Genomic DNA, 20,072 nt, shown 5'->3' with positions numbered 1-20,072 from the left:
TTACACCAAGTAACACAGACATACACTGACACCAAGTAACAAAGACAGACAATGATACCCAGGAACACAGACACACACTTACACCAAGTAACACAGACACACACTTACACCAAGTAAAAAAGACATACACTGACACCAAGAAACACAGACATACACTGACACCAAGTAACAAAGACATGCACTGATACCCAGTAACACAGACACACACTGACACCCAGTTCGAAACACAAACTGACCCCCAGTAACACAGGCACACACTGACCCCCAGTAACAAAGACATACACTGATACCAAGACACACACTTACACCAAGTAACACAGACATACACTGACACCAAGTCACAAAAACATACACTGATACCCAGGAACACAGACACACACTGACACCCAGGAACAAAGACATACACTAATACCAAGTCACAAAGACATACACTGGTACCCAGTAACACAGAAACACACTGAAACCCAGTAACAAAGACATACACTGATACCAAGTCACAAAGACATACACAGATACCCAGTAACACAGACGCACACTGACACCCAGTAACAAAGACATACACTGATACCAAGTCACAAAGACATACACTGATACCAAGTAACACAGACACACACTGGCACCAAGTAACAAAGACGTGCACTGACACCAAGTAACAAAGACATACACTTTCACAACTTAACAAAGACACACACTTACACCAAGTAACACAGACATACACTGACACCAAGTAACAAAGACATACACTGACACCAAGTGACAAAGACATACACTTACACCAAGTAACAAAGACAGACAATTACACCAATTAACAAAGACATACACCTACTCCAAGTAACAAAGACATACACTGACACCCAGTAACAAAGACATACACTGACATCAAGTCACAAAGACATACACTGACACCCAGTAACAAAGACATACACTGACATCAAGTCACAAAGACATACACTGACACCCAGTAACACAGACGCACACGTACACCAAGTAACACAGACATACACTGACACCAAGTCACAAAGACATACAATGATACCCAGTAACACAGACACACTCTTACACCAAGTAACAAAGAAAGACACTGATACCCAGTAACACAGACACACACTTACACCAAGTAACAAAGACATAAACTGACACCCAGGAACAAAGACATACACTGACACACAGGAACACAGACAAACACGGACACCAAGTAACAAAGACACACACTTACACCAAGTAACACAGACAGACACTGACACCCAGTAACACAGACACACACTTGCACCAAGTAACACAGACATACACTGACACCAAGTAACAAAGACATACACTGATACCCAGGAACACAGACACACACTTACGCCAAGTAACACAGACACACACTTACACTAAGTCACAAAGACATGCACTGACACCAAGTAACAAAGACATACAATTACACCAAGTAACAAAGATACACACTTACACCAAGTAACACAGATATACACTGGTCCCAAGTAACAAAGACATGCACTTACACCCAGTAACACAGACACACACGGACACCAAGTAACAAAGACACACACTTACACCATGTAACACAGACACACACTGACACCCAGTAACACAGACACACACTTACACATCGTAACACAGACATACACTTACACCAAGTAACAAAGACACACACTGATACCCAGTATCACAGACACACACTGACATCAAGTCACAAAAACATACACTGATACCCAGGAACACAGACACACACTGATACCCAGTAACAAAGACATACACTGATACCAAGTCACAAAGACATACACTGGTACCCAGTAACACAGAAACACACTGACACCCAGTAACAAAGACATACACTGATACCAAGTCACAAAGACACACACTGACACCCAGTAACAAAGACATACACTGATACCAAGTCACAAAGACATGCACTGATACCAAGTAACACAGACACACACTGGCACCAAGTAACAAAGACATGCACTGACACCAAGTAACAAAGACATACACTTCCAAAACATAACAAAGACACACACTTACTCCAATTAACACAGACATACACTGACACCAAGTAACAAAGACATACACTGACAACAAGTAACAAAGACATACACTTACACCAAGTAACAAAGACAGACTATTACACCAAGTAACAAAGACGTACACTTACACCAAGTATTTTGACATACACTGACACCAAGTAACAAAGACATACACTGAGACCCAGTAACACAGAAACACACTTACTCCAAGTAACACAGACATACACTGACACTAAGTCACAAAGACACACACTGACACCCAGTAACAAAGACATACACTGACACCAAGTCACAAAGACAGACACTGATACTCAGTAACACAGACACACACTTACACCAAGTAACACAGACATACACTGACACCAAGTAACAAAGACATACACTGATACCTAGTAACACAGACACACTCTGACACCAAGTAACAAAGTCATCCACTGATACCCATTAACACAGACACACAGTTACACCAAGTAACAAAGACATACACTGACACCAAGTCACAAAGATGCACACTGATACCCAGTAAAAAAGACATACACTGATACCAAGTCACAAAGACATACACTGATACCCAGTAACACAGGCACACACTTAAACCATGTAACACAGACATACACGGACACCAAGTAACAAAGACATACACTGATACCCAGTAACACAGACACACACTTACACCAAGTAACAAAGACAGACACTGATTCCCAGTAACACACTCACACACTTACACCAAGTAACAAAGACATACACTGACACCCAGTAACAAAGACATACACTGACACCCAGTAACACAGACGCACACGGACAGCAAGTAACAAAGACAGACAATTACACCAAGTAACAAAGACATACACTTACAACAAGTATTTTGACATACACTGACACCAAGTAACAAAGACATACACTTCCACCAAGTGTTTTGACATACACTGACACCAAGTAACAAAGTCATCCACTGATACCCAGTAACACAGACACACAGTTACACCAAGTAACAAAGACATACACTGACACCAAGTCACAAAGATACACACTGACACCCAGTAAAAAAGACATACACTGATACCAAGTCACAAAGACATACACTGATACCCAGTAACACAGGCACACACTTACACCATGTAACACAGACATACACGGACACCAAGTAACAAAGACATACACTGATACCCAGTAACACAGACACACACTTACACCAAGTAACAAAGACAGACACTGATTCCCAGTAACACACTCACACACTTACACCAAGTAACAAAGACATACATACACTGACACCCAGTAACAAAGACATACACTGACACCCAGTAACACAGACGCACACGGACAGCAAGTAACAAAGACAGACAATTACACCAAGTAACAAAGACATACACTTACAACAAGTATTTTGACATACACTGACACCATGTAACAAAGACATACACTGATACCCAGTAACACAGACACACACTTACACCAAGTAACAAAGACATACACTGATACCCAGTAACACAGGCACACACTGGGGGAGGGGGGGGGGGGCACATTGGCGCAGTGGTTAGCACCGCAGTCTCACAGATTCAGGGACCCGGGTTCGATTCTGGTTACTGCCTGTGCGGAGTTTGCAAGTTCTCCCTGCGTCTGCGTGAGTTTCCTCCGGGTCATCCGGTTTCCTCCCACATGCCAAAGACTTGCAGGTTGATAGGTTAATTGGCCTTCATAAATTGCCCCTAGTGTAGGTAGGTGGTAGGGAAATATACAGGGACAGGTGGGGATGTGATAGGAATACGGGATTAGTGCAGGATTAGTATAAATGTGTGGTTGATGGTCGGCACAGACTCGGTGGGCCGAAGGGCCTGTTTAAGTGCTGCATCACCAAATTAAACTAAATACTGACACGTAGTGTCACAGACACACACTGACACCCAGTAACAAAAACAAACACACACGGACACCCAGTAACACAGAGAACCACTGATCCACAGTAACAAAGACATACACTGACACCAAGTAACACAGACACACACTGACACTCAGTAACAAAGACATACACTGACACCAAGTCACAAAGACATACACTGACACCAAGTAACAAAGACATACACTGATACCCAGTAACACCGACACACACTTACACCAAGTAACAAAGACAGACACTTACACCAAGTAACAAAGACATACACTGACACCAAGTAACAAAGACATACACTTACACCAAGTAACAAAGACAGACAATTACACCAAGTAACAAACACATACACTGACACCAAGTAACAAAGGCATGCACAGATACCCAGTAACACAGACACACACTTACACAAAGTAACGAAGACATACACTTACACCAAGTAACACAGGCATACACTTACACCAAGTATTTTGACTGACACTTACACCAAGTAACAAAGACAAACACTGACACCCAGTAACAAAGACATACACTGACACCAAGTCACAAACACATACACTGACACCAAGCAACAAAGAAATACACTTACACCAAGTAACAAAGACATACACTGATACCCAGTCACACAGACACACACTGACACCCAGTTAGAAACACACACTGACCCCCAGTAACACAGACACACTCTGACCCTCAGTAACACAGGCATACACTGACACCAAGTCACAAAGACACACGCTGACACCCAGTAACAAAGACATACAATGACACCAAGTCACAAAGACATACACTGATACACAGACACACACTTACACCAAGTAAAGCAGACATACACTGACTCCAAGTAACAAAGACATACTCTGATACCCTGTATCACAGACACACACTTCAGGCAAGTAACAAAACATACTCTGACACCAAGTCACAAAGACACACGCTGACCCCCAGTAAAACAGACATACACTGACACCAAGTCACAAAGACACACACTGACACCCTGTAACAAAGACATACAATGACACCAGGTCACAAAGACACACACTGATACACAGACATACACTTACACCAAGTAACACAGACATACACTGACACCAAGTGACAAAGACATACACTGATACCCAGTATCACAGACACACACTTACACCAAGTAACAAAGGCATACACTGACACCAAGTCACAAAGACACACACTGACACCCAGTAACAAAGACATACACTGACACCAAGTCACAAAGACATACATTGATACCCAGGAACACAGACACACACAGACACCCAGTAACAAAGACATACACTGATACCAAGTCACAAAGACATACACTGATCCCAAGTAACACAGACACACACTGGCACCAAGTAACAAAGACATGCACTGACACCAAGTAACAAAGACATACACTTAGACAACTCAACAAAGACACACTCTTACACCAAGTAACACAGACATACACTGACACCAAGTAACAAAGACATACACTGACACCAAGTAACAAAGACATACACTTACACCAAGTAACAAAGACAGACAATTACACCAAGTAACAAAGACATACACTTACACCAAGTATTTTGACAGACACTGACACCAAGTAACAAAGACATACACTGAGACCCAGTAACACAGACACACACTTACTCCAAGTAACAAAGACATGCACTGACACTAAGTCACAAAGAAACACACTGACACCCAGTAGCAAAGACATACACCATCACCAAGTCACAAAGACGTACACTGATTCCCAGGAACACAGACACACACTGACAACCAGTAGCAAAGACATACACTGATACCAAGTCACAAAGACATACACTGATACCCAGTAACACAGACAGACACTGACCCCCAGTAACAAAGACATACACTGATACCCAGTAATACAGACAAACTCCGACACCCAGTAACAAAGTCATACACTGATACCAAGTCACAAAGACATACACTGATACCCAGTAACACAGACACACACTAACACCAAGTAACACAGACACACACTTACACCAAGTAACACAGACATACACTGACACCAAGTAACAAAGACATACACTGATACCCAGTAACACAGACACACTCTTACACCAAGTAACAAAGAAAGACACTGACACCCAGTAACGCAGACACACACGGACACCAAGTAACAAAGACACACACTTACACCAAGTAACACAGACACACACTGGCACCAAGTAACAAAGACATGCACTGACACCAAGTAACAAAGACATACACTTACACAACTTAACAAAGACACACTCTTACACCAAGTAACACAGACATACACTGACACCAAGTAACAAAGACATACACTTACACCAAGTAACAAAGACAGACAATTACACCAAGTAACAAAGACATACACTTACACCAAGTAACACAGACACACACTGACACCAAGTAACAAAGACACACACTTACACCAAGTAACACAGACACACACTGACACCCAGTAACACAGACACACACTTACACCAAGTAACACAGACATACACTGAAACCAAGTAACAAAGACATGCACTGATACCCAGTAACAAAGACACACACTGACACCAAGTAACACAGACATACACTGACACCAAGTAACAAAGGCATGCACTGATACCCAGGAACACAGACACACACTTGCACCAAGTAACACAGGCACACACTTACACCATGTAACAAAGACATACACTTACACCAAGAAACACAGACATACACTGACACCAAGTAACAAAGACATACAATTACACCAAGAAACAAAGACACACACTTACACCAAGTAACACAGATATACACTGGTCCCAAGTAACAAAGACATGCACTTGCACCCAGTAACACAGACACACACGGACACCAAGTAACAAAGACATACACTGATACCCGGTATCACAGACACACACTTACACCGAGTAACAAAGACATACACTGACACCAAGTCACAAAGACACACACTGACACCCAGTAACAAAGACATACACTGACACCAAGTCACAAAAACATACACTGGTACCCAGTAACACAGAAACACACTGACACTCAGTAACAAAGACATACACTGATACCAAGTCACAAAGACATATACTGATACCCAGTAACACAGACACTCACTGACACCCAGTAACAAAGACATACACTGATACCAAGTCACAACGACATACACTGATACCAAGTAACACAGACACACACTGGCACCAAGTAACAAAGACATACACTGACACCAAGTAACAAAGACATACACTTACACCAAGTAACAAAGACAGACAATTACACCAAGTAACAAAGACATACACTTACACCAAGTATTTTGACATACACTGACACCAAGTAACAAAGACATACACTGAGACCCAATAACACAGACACACACTTACTCCAAGTAACAAAGACATACACTGACACTAAATCACAAAGACACACACTGACACCCAGTAGCAAAGACATACACTGACACCAAGTCACAAAGACATACACTGATACCCAGGAACACAGACACACACTGACACCCAGTAGCAAAGATATACACTGATACCAAGTCACAAAGACTTACACGGATACCCAGTAACAAAGACATACACAGACACCAAGTAACAAAGACATACACTTGCAACAAGTAACAAAGACACACACTTACACCAAGTAACACAGACATACACTGACACCTAGAAATAAAGACATACACTGACACCAAGTTACAAAGACATACACTGACACCAAGTAACAAAGACAGACAATTACACCAAGTAACAAAGACAGAAAATAACACCACGTAACAAGGACATACACTTACACCAAGTATTTTGACATACACTGACACCAAGCAACAAAGACATACACTGATACCCAGTAACACAGATACACACTTACTCCAAGTAACACAGACATACACTGACACCAAGTAACAAAGACATACACTGATACCCAGTAACACAGACACACACTTACACCAAGTAACAAAGACAGACACTGATACCCAGTAACACAGACACGCACTTACACCAAGTAACTAAGACATACACTGACACCCAGTAACAAAAGACATACACAGACACCCAGTAACACAGACACACATGGACACCAATAACCAGGACACAATCTTACACCAAGTAACACAGACACACACTGACACCCAGTAACACAGACACACACTTACACCAAGTAACACAGACATACACTGACACCAAGTAATAAAGACATACACTGATACCCAGTAACACAGACACACACTTACACCAAGTAACACAGACATACACTGATACCCAGGAACACAGACACACACTTACACCAAGTAACACAGACACATACTTACACCAAGTAACAAAGACACACACTTACAACAAGTAACACAGATATACACTGGCACCAAGTAACAAAGACATGCACTGACATCCAGTAACAAAGACACACACGGACACCAAGTAACAAAGACACACACTTACACCAAGTAACACAGTCACACACTGACACCCAGTAAAACAGACGCATACTTACACCAAGGAACACAGACATACCCTGACACCAAGTAACAAAGACATACACTGATACCCAGTAACACAGACACACACTTACACCAAGTAACACAGACATACACTGACACCAAGTAACAAAGACAGACAATGATACCCAGGAACACAGACACACACTTACACCAAGTAACACAGAGACACACTTACACCAAGTAATAAAGACATACACTTACACCAAGAAACACAGACATACACTGACACCAAGTAACAAAGACATGCACTGATACCCAGTAACACAGACACACACTGACACCCAGTTCGAAACACAAACTGACCCCCAGTAACACAGGCACACACTGACCCCCAGTAACAAAGACATACACTGATACCAAGACACACACTTACACCAAGTAACACAGACATACACTGACACCAAGTCACAAAAACATACACTGATACCCAGGAACACAGACACACACTGACACCCAGGAACAAAGACATACACTGATACCAAGTCACAAAGACATACACTGGTACCCAGTAACACAGAAACACACTGAAACCCAGTAACAAAGACATACACTGATACCAAGTCACAAAGACATACACTGACACCCAGTAACACAGACACACACTGACACCCAGTAACAAAGACATACACTGATACCAAGTCACAAAGACATACACTGATACCAAGTAACACAGACACACACTGGCACCAAGTAACAAAGACATGCACTGACACCAAGTAACAAAGACATACACTTACACAACTTAACAAAGACACACTCTTACACCAAGTAACAAAGACAGACAATTACACCGATTAACAAAGACATACACCCACACCAAGTAACAAAGACATACACTGACACCAAGTAACAAAGACATACACTGACACCAAGTAACAAAGACATACACTTACACCAAGTAACAAAGACAGACAATTACACCAATTAACAAAGACATACACCTACACCAAGTAACAAAGACATACACTGACAACCAGTAACAAAGACATACACTGACATCAAGTCACAAAGACATACACTGACACCCAGTAACAAAGACATACACTGACATCAAGTCACAAAGACATACACTGATACCCAGTAACACAGACGCACACGTACACCAAGTAACACAGACATACACTGACACCAAGTCACAAAGACATACAATGATACCCAGTAACACAGACACACTCTTACACCAACTAACAAAGAAAGACACTGATACCCAGTAACTCAGACACACACTTACACCAAGTAACAAAGACATAAACTGACACCCAGGAACAAAGACATACACTGACACCCAGGAACACAGACAAACACGGACACCAAGTAACAAAGACACACACTTACACCAAGTAACACAGACATACACTGACACCAAGTAACAAAGACATACACTGATACCCAGGAACATAGACACACACTTACACCAAGTAACACAGACACACACTTACACTAAGTCACAAAGACATGCACTTACACCAAGTAACACAGACATACACTGACACCAAGTAACAAAGACATACAATTACACCAAGTAACAAAGATACACACTTACACCAGGAAACACAGATATACACTGGTCCCAAGTAACAAAGACATGCACTTACACCCAGTAACACAGACACACACGGACACCAAGTAACAAAGACACACACTTTCACCATGTAACACAGACACACACTGACACCCAGTAACACAGACACACACTTACACATCGTAACACAGACATACACTGACACCAAGTAACAAAGACATACACTGATACCCAGTATCACAGACACACACTGACACCGAGTAACATAGACATCCACTGACACCAAGTCACAAAGACACACACTGAATCCCAGTAACAAAGACATACACTGACACCAAGTCACAAAAACATACACTGATACCCAGGAACACAGACACACACTGACACCCAGTAACAAAGACATACACTGATACCAAGTCACAAAGACATACACTGGTACCCAGTAACACAGAAACACACTGACACCCAGTAACAAAGACATACACTGATACCAAGTCACAAAGACACACACTGACACCCAGTAACAAAGACATACACTGATACCAAGTCACAAATACATGCACTGATACCAAGTAACACAGACACACACTGGCACCAAATAACAAAGACATGCACTGACACCAAGTAACAAAGACATACACTTACAAAACTTAACAAAGACACACACTTACTCCAAGTAACACAGACATACACTGACACCAAGTAACACAGACATACTCTGACAACAAGTAACAAAGACATACACTTACACCAAGTAACAAAGACAGACTATTACACCAAGTAACAAAGACGTACGCTTACACCAAGTATTTTGACATACACCGACACCAAGTAACAAAGACATACACTGAGACCCAGTAACACAGAAACACACTTATTCCAAGTAACACAGACATACACTGACACTAAGTCACAAAGACACACACTGACACCCAGTAACACAGACACACACTTACACCAAGTAACAAAGACATACACTGACACCCAGTAACAAAGATATACACTGACACCCAGTAACACAGACGCACACGGACACCAAGTAACAAAGACACACACTTACACCAAGTAACACAGACATACACTGACACCCAGTAACAAAGACATACACTGACATCAAGTCACAAAGACATACACTGACACCCAGTAACAAAGACATACACTGACATCAAGTCACAAAGACATACACTGATACCCAGTTACACAGACGCACACGTACACCAAGTAACACAGACATACACTGACACCAAGTCACAAAGACATACAATGATACCCAGTAACACAGACACACTCTTACACCAACTAACAAAGAAAGACACTGATACCCAGTAACTCAGACACACACTTACACCAAGTAACAAAGACATAAACTGACACCCAGGAACAAAGACATACACTGACACCCAGGAACACAGACAAACACGGACACCAAGTAACAAAGACACACACTTACACCAAGTAACACAGACATACACTGACACCAAGTAACAAAGACATACACTGATACCCAGGAACACAGACACACACTTACACCAAGTAACACAGACACACACTTACACTAAGTCACAAAGACATGCACTTACACCAAGTAACACAGACATACACTGACACCAAGTAACAAAGACATACAATTACACCAAGTAACAAAGATACACACTTACACCAGGAAACACAGATATACACTGGTCCCAAGTAACAAAGACATGCACTTACACCCAGTAACACAGACACACACGGACACCAAGTAACAAAGACACACACTTACACCATGTAACACAGACACACACTGACACCCAGTAACACAGACACACACTTACACATCGTAACACAGACATACACTGACACCAAGTAACAAAGACATACACTGATACCCAGTATCACAGACACACACTGACACCGAGTAACATAGACATCCACTGACACCAAGTCACAAAGACACACACTGAATCCCAGTAACAAAGACATACACTGACACCAAGTCACAAAAACATACACTGATACCCAGGAACACAGACACACACTGACACCCAGTAACAAAGACATACACTGATACCAAGTCACAAAGACATACACTGGTACCCAGTAACACAGAAACACACTGACACCCAGTAACAAAGACATACACTGATACCAAGTCACAAAGACACACACTGACACCCAGTAACAAAGACATACACTGATACCAAGTCACAAATACATGCACTGATACCAAGTAACACAGACACACACTGGCACCAAATAACAAAGACATGCACTGACACCAAGTAACAAAGACATACACTTACAAAACTTAACAAAGACACACACTTACTCCAAGTAACACAGACATACACTGACACCAAGTAACACAGACATACTCTGACAACAAGTAACAAAGACATACACTTACACCAAGTAACAAAGACAGACTATTACACCAAGTAACAAAGACGTACGCTTACACCAAGTATTTTGACATACACCGACACCAAGTAACAAAGACATACACTGAGACCCAGTAACACAGAAACACACTTATTCCAAGTAACACAGACATACACTGACACTAAGTCACAAAGACACACACTGACACCCAGTAACACAGACACACACTTACACCAAGTAACAAAGACATACACTGACACCCAGTAACAAAGATATACACTGACACCCAGTAACACAGACGCACACGGACACCAAGTAACAAAGACACACACTTACACCAAGTAACACAGACACACACTGACACACAGTAACACAGACACACACTTACACCAAGTAACTCAGCCATACACTGACACCAAGTAACAAAGACATACACTGATACCCAGTAACACAGACACACACTTGCACCAAGTAACACAGACATACACTGACACCAAGTAACAAAGACATACACTGATACCCAGGAACACAGACACACACTTACACCAAGTAACACAGACACACACTTACACCAAGTAACACAGACATTAACTTACACCAAGTAACACTGACATAAACTGACACCAAGTAACAAAGACATACAATTACACCAAGTAACAAAGACACACACTTAAACCAAGTAACACAGATATACACTGGTCCCAAGTAACAAAGACAGGCACTTACACCCAGTAACACAGACACACACGGACACCAAGTAACAAAGACACACACTTACACCATGTAACACAGACACACACTGACACCCAGTAACACAGACACACACTTACACCTAGTAACACAGACATACACTGACACCAAGTAACAAAGACATACACTGACACCCAGTAACACAGACACACACTTCCAACAAGTAACACAGACATACACTGACACCAAGTAACAGAGACATACAATGATACCCAGGAACACAGACACACACTTACACCAAGTAACACAGACTCACACTTACACAAACTAACAAAGACATACAATAACACCAAGTAACAAAGACACACACTTGCACCAAGTAACAAAGACAGAAACTGATACCCAGTAACACAGACACTAACTTACACCAAGTAACAAAGACATACACTGACACTCAGTAACACAAACAAACACACACTGACACCCAGTAACACAGAGAAACATTAATAAACAGTAACAAAGACATACACTGATACCAAGTCACAAAGACATACACTGATACACAGTAACACAGACACACGCTGACACCAAGTAACAAAGACACACACTTACACCAAGTAACACAGACAGACACTGACACCAAGTAACAAAGACAGACACTGACACCAAGTTACAAAGACATACACTGACACCAAGTAACAAAGACATACACTGACACCAAGTCACAAAGATACACACTGACACCCAGTAAAAAAGACATACACTGATACCAAGTCACAAAGACATACACTGATACCCAGTAACACAGGCACACACTTACACCATGTAACACAGACATACACGGACACCAAGTAACAAAGACATACACTGATACCCAGTAACACAGACACACACTTACACCAAGTAACAAAGACAGACACTGATTCCCAGTAACACACTCACACACTTACACCAAGTAACAAAGACATACACTGACACCCAGTAACAAAGACATACACTGACACCCAGTAACACAGACGCACACGGACAGCAAGTAACAAAGACAGACAATTACACCAAGTAACAAAGACATACACTTACAACAAGTATTTTGACATACACTGACACCAAGTAACAAAGACATACACTGATACCCAGTAACACAGACACACACTTACACCAAGTAACAAAGACACACACTGATACCCAGTAACACAGGCACACACTGGGGGAGGGGGGGGGGGGGCACATTGGCGCAGTGGTTAGCAACGCAGTCTCACAGATCCAGGGACCCTAGTTCGATTCTGGTTACTGCCTGTGCGGAGTTTGCAAGTTCTCCCTGCGTCTGCGTGAGTTTCCTCCGGGTCATCCGAATTCCTCCCACATGCCAAAGACTTGCAGGTTGATAGGTTAATTGGCCTTCATAAATTGCCCCTAGTGTAAGTAGGTGGTAGGGAAATATACAGGGACAGGTGGGGATGTGATAGGAATACGGGATTAGTGTAGGATTAGTATAAATGTGTGGTTGATGGTCGGCACAGACTCGGTGGGCCGAAGGGCCTGTTTAAGTGCTGCATCACCAAATTAAACTAAATACTGACACCTAGTGTCACAGACACACACTGAAACCCAGTAACAAAAACAAACACACACTGACACCCAGTAACACAGAGAACCACTGATCCACAGTAACAAAGACATACACTGACACCAAGTAACACAGACACACACTGACACCCAGTAACAAAGACATACACTGACACCAAGTCACAAAGACATACACTGACACCAAGTAACAAAGACATACACTGATACCCAGTAACACCGACACACACTTACACCAAGTAACAAAGACAGACACTTACACCAAGTAACAAAGACATACACTGACACCAAGTAACAAAGACATACACTTACACCAAGTAACAAAGACAGACAATTACACCAAGTAACAAACACATACACTGACACCAAGTAACAAAGGCATGCACTGATACCCAGTAACACAGACACACACTTACACCAAGTGACAAAGACAGACACTGATACCCAGTAACACAGACACACACTTACACCAAGTAACGAAGACATACACTTACACCAAGTAACACAGACATACACTTACACCAAGTATTTTGACTGACACTTACACCAAGTAACAAAGACAGACGCTTACACCAAGTAACAAAGACATACACTGACACCAAGTAACAAAGACATACACTTACACCAAGTAACAAAGACAGACAATTACACCAAGTAACAAACACATACACTGACACCAAGTAACAAAGGCATGCACTGATACCCAGTAACACAGACACACACTTACACCAAGTGACAAAGACAGACACTGATACCCAGTAACACAGACACACACTTACACCAAGTAACGAAGACAAACACTGACACCCAGTAACAAAGACATACACTGACACCAAGTCACAAACACATACACTGACACCAAGTAACAAAGAAATACACTTAAACCAAGTAACAAAGACATACACTGATACCCAGTCACACAGACACACACTGACACCCAGTTAGAAACACACACTGACCCCCAGTAACACAGACACGCTCTGACCCTCAGTAACACAGGCATACACTGACACCAAGTCACAAAGACACACACTGACACCCAGTAACAAAGACATACAATGACACCAAGTCACAAAGACATACACTGATACACAGACACACACTTACACCAAGTAAAGCAGACATACACTGACTCCAAGTAACAAAGACATACTCTGAGACCCTGTATCACAGACACACACTTCAGGCAAGTAACAAAACATACTCTGACACCAAGTCACAAAGACACACGCTGACCCCCAGTAAAACAGACATACACTGACACCAAGTCACAAAGACACACACTGACACATTGTAACAAAGACATACACTGACACCAGGTCACAAAGACACACACTGATACACAGACATACACTTACACCAAGTAACACAGACATACACTGACACCAAGTGACAAAGACATACACTGATACCCAGTATCACAGACGCACACTTACACCAAGTAACAAAGGCATACACTGACACCAAGTCACAAAGACATACACTGATACCCAGGAACACAGACACACACAGACACCCAGTAACAAAGACATACACTGCTACCAAGTCACAAAGACATACACTGATACCCAGTAACACAGACATGCACTGACACCCAGTAGCAAAGACATGCACTGCTACCAAGTCACAAAGACATACACTGATACCCAGTAACACAGACACACACAGACACCCAGTATCACAGACACACACTTGCACCAAGTAACAAAGGCATACACTGACACCAAGTCACAAAGACACACACTGACACCCAGTAACAAAGACATACACTGACACCAAGTCACAAAGACATACACTGATACCCAGGAACACAGACACACACAGACACCCAGTAACAACGACATACACAGCTACCAAGTCACAAAGACATACACTGATACCCAGTAACACAGCCATACACTGACACCCAGTAACAAAGACATGCACTGCGACCAAGTCACAAAGGCATACACTGACACCCAGTAACAAAGACATGCACTGACACCAAGTAACAAAGGCATACACTTACAACAAGTAACAACGACAGACAATTACAACAAGTAACAAACACATACACTGTCACCAAGTAACAAAGACATACACTGAAACCCAGTAACACAGACACACACTTACACCAAGTAACAAAGACAGACACTGATACCCAGTAAGGCAGACACACACTTACACCAAGTAACAAAGACACTCACATACACCAAGTAACACAGACATACTCTTACACAAAGTATTTTGACTTACACTTACACCAAGTCACAAACACGTACACTGACACCAAGTAACAAAGTCATACACTTACACCAAGTAACAAAGTCATACACTGAAACCCAGCAACACAGACACACACTGACACCCAGTTAGAACCACACACTGACCCCCAGTAACACAGACACACACTGACCCACAGTAACACTGACATACACTGACACCAAGTCACAAAGACACACACTGACACCCAGTAACAAAGACATACACTGGCACCAAGTCACAAAGACATTCTCTGAAACGCAGACACATACTTACAGCAAGTAACACAGACATACACTTACACCAAGTAACACAGACATACTCTTACACCAATTATTTTGACTTACACTTACACTAAGTAACAAAGACATACACTGATACCCTTTAACACAGACACACACTTACACCAAGTAACAAAGACATACACATACACCAAGTAACACAGACATACACTGGCACCCAGTAACAAAGACATACACTGACACCAAGTCACAAACACAGACACTGAACCCAAGTAACAAAGACATACACTTACACCAAGTAACAAAGACATACACTGATACCCAGTAACACAGACACACACTGACTCCCAGTTAGAAACACACACTGACCCCCAGTAACACAGACACACATTGACCCCCCGTAACACAGACATACTCTGACACCAAGTCACAAAGACACACACTGACACCCAGTAACAAAGACATACACTGAAACCAAGTCACAAAGACATACACTGATACACAGACACACACGTACACCAGGTAACACAGACATACAATGACACCAAGAAACAAAGACATACAATGATACCCAGTATCACAGACACACACTTACACCAAGTAACAAAGACATACACTGACACCAAGTCACAAAGATACACACTGACACCCAGTAACAAAGACATACACTGACACCAAGTCACAAAGACATACACTGATACCCAGGAACACAGACACACACTGACACCCAGAAACAAAGACATACACTGATACCCAGTAACAAAGACATACACTGATACCCAGTAACACAGACACACACGGACACCAAGTAACAAAGACACACACTTACACCAAGTAACACAGACACACACTGACAGCCAGTAAGACAAACAAACACACTGACTCCAAGTAACAAAGACAAACACTGATACCCAGTAACACAGGCACACACTGGGGGGGGGGGGGGGGGGGGGGCGCATTGGTTAGCACCGCAGCCTCACAGCTCCAGGGACCCGTGTTCGATTCTGTGTACTGCCTGTGCTAAGTTTTCAAGTTCTCCCTGTGCATGAGTGAGTTTCCTCCGGGTGCTCCGGTTTCCTCCCACATGCCAAAGACTTGCAGTTTGATAGATTAATTGGCCATCATAACTTGACTATTGTATAGGTAGGTGGTAGGGAAATATATAGGGGCAGGTGGGGATGTGATAGGAATACGGGAAGAGTGTAGGATTAGTATAAATGGGTGGTTGATGGTCGGCACAGACTTGGTGGGCCGAAGGGCCTGTTGAAGAGCTGTATCTCTAAACTAAACTAAATACTGACACCTAGTGTCACAGACACACACTGACACCCAGTAACACAAACAAACACACACTGACACCCAGTATCACAGAGAACCACTGATACACAGTTACAAAGTCATACACTGACACCAAGTAACACAGACACGCACTGACACCCAGTAACAAAGACACACACTGACACCCAGTAACACAGAGAACCTCTGATACACAGTAACAAAGACATTCACTGACACCAAGGAACACAGACACGCACTGACACCCAGTAACAAAGACATACACTGACAACAAGTAACAAAGACAGACACTGATACCCAGTCACACAGACACACACTTACACCAAGTAACAAAGACATACACTTACACCAAGTAACACGGACACACACTTACAACAAGTAACAAAGACATACACTTACACCAAGTATTTTGACTTACACTTCCACCAAGTAACAAAGACATGCACTGACACCCAGTGAGAAAGACATACACTGACACCAAGTCACAAACACATACACTGACACCAAGTAACAAAGACATACACTGATACCAAGTCACAAAGACATAAACTGATACCCAGAACACAGAGACACACTGACACCCAGTAACAAAGACATAGACTGATACCCAGTATCACAGATACACACTTACAACAAGTAACAAAGACATACACTGACACCAAGTCACAAAGACACACACTGACACCCAGTAACAAAGACATACACTGACACCAAGTCACAAAAACATACACTGACACCAAGTAACAAAGACATACACTGATACCCAGTAACACAGACACACACTGACACCCAGTTAGAAACACACACTGACCCCCAGTAACACAGACACACACTGAACCCCCGTAACACAGACATACACTGACACCAAGTCACAAAGACACACACTTACACCAAGTAACAAAGACAGACACTGACACCAAGTAACAAAGACATACACTTACACCAAGTAACAAAGTCAGACAATTACACCAAGTAACAAACACATACTCTGACACGAAGTAACAAAGACAGACACTGATACCCAGTAACACAGACACACACTTTCACCAAGTAACAAAGACATACACATACACCGAGTAACACAGACATACACTTACACCAAATATTTTGACATACACATACACCAAGTAACAGAGACATACACTGACACCAAGTAACAAAGACATGCACTGACACCAAGTCACAAACACAAACACTGATACCCAGTAACACAGACACACACTGACACAAAGTCACAAAAACATACACTGAACCCAAGTAACAAAGACATACACTTACACCAAGTAACAAAGTCATACATTGAAACCCAGTAACACAGACACACACTGACTCCCAGTCAGAAACACACACTGACCCCCAGTAACACAGACACACACTGACCCCCCGTAACACAGACACACACTGACACCAAGTCACAAAGACACACACTGACACCCAGTAACAAAGACATACACTGACACCAAGTCACAAAGACATACACTGATACACAGACACACACTTACACCAAGTAACAAAGACATACACTGACACCAAGTCACAAAGATACACACTGACACCCAGTAACAAAGACATACACTGACACCAAGTCACAAAGACATACACTGATACCCAGGAACACAGACACACACTGACACCCAGTAACAAAGACATACACTGATATCAAGTCACAAAGACATACACTGATACCCAGTAACACAGACACACACTGACACCCAGTAACAAAGACATACACTGATACCAAGTCACAAAG

This window comes from Heterodontus francisci, unplaced genomic scaffold, assembly GCF_036365525.1.
Source record: "Heterodontus francisci isolate sHetFra1 unplaced genomic scaffold, sHetFra1.hap1 HAP1_SCAFFOLD_86, whole genome shotgun sequence".
In the NCBI taxonomy this organism is placed as follows: Eukaryota; Metazoa; Chordata; class Chondrichthyes; order Heterodontiformes; family Heterodontidae; genus Heterodontus; species Heterodontus francisci.
The sequence above is the reverse complement of the archived record's forward strand: the minus strand, read 5'-3'. Positions refer to the sequence as shown.